At 64.9% G+C, this 4072-nt stretch overlaps 1 non-coding gene across 1 annotated transcript; it reads right to left on the reverse strand.

Moving 5' to 3' along the window:
• Positions 1-294: 294 nt before the first annotated feature.
• LOC112906980 (U6atac minor spliceosomal RNA) lies at positions 295-420 on the reverse strand. The gene has a single exon (XR_003232668.1). It is a non-coding gene; the product is annotated as a U6atac minor spliceosomal RNA (small nuclear RNA).
• Between the last annotated feature and the right edge of the window lie 3652 nt (positions 421-4072).

Raw genomic sequence — 4072 nt, forward strand, 5'->3', positions numbered from 1 at the left:
CTGGGCTCGGCCTGGGGGCAGAGGCCTCTGGGCGCTGGGGCCGGGGGCGGCGGCGTGTCGCGGAGCGCGTGCACCACTGGCCGCGCGGGTGCGGTGCCTTCGCCGGGCGCGGGGCGACGGGCCGTCAGGGCCCGGGGGCGCGGGCGGGGGCAGCGGGGCCGACCCCTCGGCGAGGAGAGCTGCCGGCGGTTAGGAGGAGTCCCGGGGAGGCGGGGGCCGGCCACGGGGGCTGCAGGGCGCCCTCGCCGGGGCGGGGCGGGGCCGGGGGGGACCAGCCGGCGGCACCCCCCGCCCCAAAAACGTTGGTTAGATGCCACGAAGTAGGTGGCAATGCCTTAACCGTATGCGTGTTGTCAGGCCCGAGGGCCTCTTCCATCCTTGTCAAGGGGAGTGCTAACCTTCTCTCCTTTCATACAACACACCCGCCACCCCGGCCGCGCGCTATTTAAGGGCCCGCCCGCGCGCCGCCTTTCACTTACGGCGACTAGCGGAGGCGGCCCCCGCGCCCCCGCGCCGGAGCACACGCCTGCCCGCAGCGCGGAGCCGCCGCCCCTCGCGCGGAATCCCCCAGATCCCCACCGTCGCTGCCGCGTGTGGGAAAAACTCGCCTTTCCCTGCGCTAATATATTCATAAAACCAGCCAATCAGAGGCCGGAGGGGGACAGGCGGAAGTCCCGAACTTCCTTCAAGAAAACGAGATTCCCCCGGAAACAAAACAGAGCCCGCGCGCACGACCTACAGGAACCCGCCTCGCGGACGGGCCGGGCCGAGGCTCGGAACTTCCTGCGGAAATGGCCGTGAGTGCGAGCGAATCAGAGGGCGAGGAACGGAGATCCCCTCTACGGACGTCCGGACGCGGCTCTGCGCTAGGAACTGTGGGTGCTGGAGGCGCGGGAGGCGCGGGACGCGGCGTGCGCATGCTCCGAGGCCTCTCTGCGCGGCTTGCGCATGCTCCATGAGCGCTGCGCCCAGTCCTCGAGCCGCGGGTTCGAGCCCCAGAGCCGGCGTGTTGGCGCACGTGTCTGCGCTCCCCCGCCTGCCTGTCCCCGAAGCCGTGGCCCTGGGAGAGCGTGTGTGCGCCCGTGTGCACGTGTGTGCGTGCAAGGACACGTGTGGCCGCTGTCCCTGTATGTACGGGCGCTGAGCTCGTGCGCAGTGCGGGAACACGTCTGCGCGTGCACCTGTGTGCAGGTGTGCGTGCCCCTGTGCAGCGTGTGCTCCTGCACGCCCGCATCCCCACGCCCACCTGCCAGGCCCTGCAGGGGCCGGCTCTGGGTGGCTGCGGGCCGCGAGCAGCTGGGGGGCGCTTCTCTGCGTGTTTGGATGTCCGCTTCCCAAACTGCACGAAACAAAAGTTTGTGGGTTAAAGCAGTTGGTCAGTTTCTCCCCCGCCCTCACGCCGAGCCCAGGGGCCGGAGGAACAGTGGCCTGCAAGGGGTGGCGGTGGGTCCAGCCGCTGAGGCGCGGCGGCACCTGCTCGCTGATGAGGAGCTGGGGGGCCCCTTAGGTACAGGTGGGGAGCCAGCGAGGGTCGGGGAGGCCTGTGCCGCCCTGCAGGGGGTGAAGAGCGGGGCGCCCAGGGCTCCGGCAGGCCACCCACCCTCTCCAGCTCCCCCACCCCCACGGGGAAGAGGCCGTCAGCACCCCCATTTTGTAGCTGAAGATGCAGACGCCCAAGGGGTTGGGCAGCTTGGGCCAGGCCACACTGGGCATTAGCGGAATCGGGAGTCTGTTGGGCCCCGTCCGCTTGTGCCCGACTGGCGAGCTCCACCGCCGGCTCTGCCTCGGGCCGCGGGGCCCCTCAGGTCTGGGCACACGGGAGACTCCGTCGGAGGCAGCTGGGGCCCAGTGATGCCTCCTGCCCATCTCCAGGCCATGTGGGGCCGCCTCCCCTTGGCATCTCAAGCTCCTGGTCCACATGGGCTTCTCAGGAACCCCAGGCCGGGCCTCGCAAGCTTTAGGGTGAATCTGAACCACCTGGGGTCAAAGTGCCGTCTCCTGGGACCACCTCCCAGAGTCTGAGTCAGAGGGCTGGGCAGGCCCAGGGATCTGCATTCACAAGGCCCATCAGCTCCCCCATCTTAGCAGCCTGTCTGCTCTGGGTGGACGGTGGGGGACTCCACATCTTCCAGGGGGCCGAGCGAGAGTGACAGGTGTAGTGTTGGACCCTGGCTCACGGGTGCCAGCGTGTCCCGGTGGACGCCCCAGAGACTCAGACCCCAGACAGGCAGATGCAACAAGCAAGAGGGTTTATTGAACGTTTGCGCAAACAGGCTCTCCGCCTCAGAGGTGGCAGAGCCCCGATTAGCAGTTACAAGCATCTTTTAAAGGCAAAAAACCGCGGGAGTAGCATAGCATTCGGGTTATGACATGATTGATTTCTTTGAAGGTCAACACGACCATGTTCAGGGACTTTTCCAGTCAGGGTGAGGGGGGGGATAGTTTTCTTATCTCGGAAAAACAGAATGTTTATGTTGCTTGAATTCATGGGAGGCGCCTGGATGGGCTGCCTCTGGGTTAGGCCTGGTCCCACTCACGGGGGCGGGGGTGTGGGGTTTCTTCAGTAGGAAGGGCTTGTAGAATCAGGGCTCCTTGGGGCTGGGGGGACCAGGTGGGAGGAACCCAGGAGCAGACCTGGCTTTGTTGGCTGCATTTCCTGAGGCTGCTTCTCTGGGTGTCTGCTGCGGGGTCTCCAGGACTCAAGGCCACACAGCGCCACCTGGGGCCCACCTGTCCCCCTTCGCCATGGAACCCTAGGGCATCCCATTGTGTAGGTTGAATAAATGCGTGGCTAGTCAGTCTCCGTGTGACTGCTGGAGACCCCTGCCTTCAGCCCTGGCCCTGGCATGTTCTCAGCCCCACCCCACACAGCCAGACGCTGGCTGGGAAGGCCTCCCGATCTCTCTGGGCCACGGAAGGGTTGGCCAGGTACCTCCTGTCCTGGGCAGGGGGCTGGATGGGCAAGCGGAGCCATCCCTCATGGGGGAGGGCCAATTCACTGTGCACTCCCCCTGAGTTCACCGGAAACAGAACCCACTGGACCCTCCCCAGTGGCCTTCCCTGACAGCCCCCCGTGAAATCAGGCTACACCTAGATAAAGCTCCAGAAGAGACGTTGCACACCTCGTTGACCTGTCCGTTTTGCACACACCGAAACGGAGGGATGGCAGGCGCTTACCCGAGAGTACCCAGCCGGTTGTTGCTGGTGTTTGGGGTGAGGACCTAGCCCCCCATCTCCAGGTGGGAGGAAGTGGGTGGCGGTAGCAGTTCCCTTCCAGCCCCAGTGAAGCCCTCCGTCCTTGTGGGCCCTCCTCTGAGCGTCCTGTGCAGTTGCTGGATAAAATACAGGATCTTATTAGATGGCAATGTTTCCATGTAGGTACGTCCGGAATATTTTATGGGATATACTTATACTAAAAGTTATCCATTGTTCACCTGAAATTCAGACCCAGCTGGGGGTCCCAAAGCTTTATTTGCTAGGTCCCGCAAACTTGGCAACAGGGGAGGAGACTTTTGTCATTTGCCCAGGAGGCAGCATTTCCTGCAGTGCGCACCACGTGATCACACTGGCTGTCTCTTGTTTGGGAAATTCTGTGTGAAACACGACCCCCCCGACCCCCACCCTTAAGGGAAGAGCCCGTGCGTGGGCTGTGGACTCTTGAGGATGGGAGAATGAGACCTGGGGCCCTGCGTCTTGGCTGTGGGATGGAGTCTGTGCAGGAGGGAGAGGAGCGAGTGCAGGGGAGTGGGGAGACAGCAAGAGGGGGCAAGGAGGAATGGCCCCTGTGGCTGATCTGGACCAGCTACACTGCCCGCCGGGTTTGCAGGCTCTGTGTTGGGGAGACCTGGGCTCTGCAGTAGCAGTGGTGGGTGCAGGCCAGGGGTGCAGGCCAAGGGTCGAGGCTGAGGGCGCAGGCCAGGGGTGCGTGCCGAGGGTCCAGGCTGAGGGCGCAGGCCAGGGGTGTAGGCCAAGGGTCTAGGCTGGGGGCACCAGCTAGGGGTGCAGGCTGGGGACACAGGCCGGGGGTGCAGGCTGAGGGTCCAGGCTGGGGGCACCGGCTAGGGGTGTAGGC

Source organism: Vulpes vulpes, chromosome 2 (assembly GCF_048418805.1).
Source record: "Vulpes vulpes isolate BD-2025 chromosome 2, VulVul3, whole genome shotgun sequence".
Lineage (NCBI taxonomy): Eukaryota > Metazoa > Chordata > Mammalia > Carnivora > Canidae > Vulpes > Vulpes vulpes.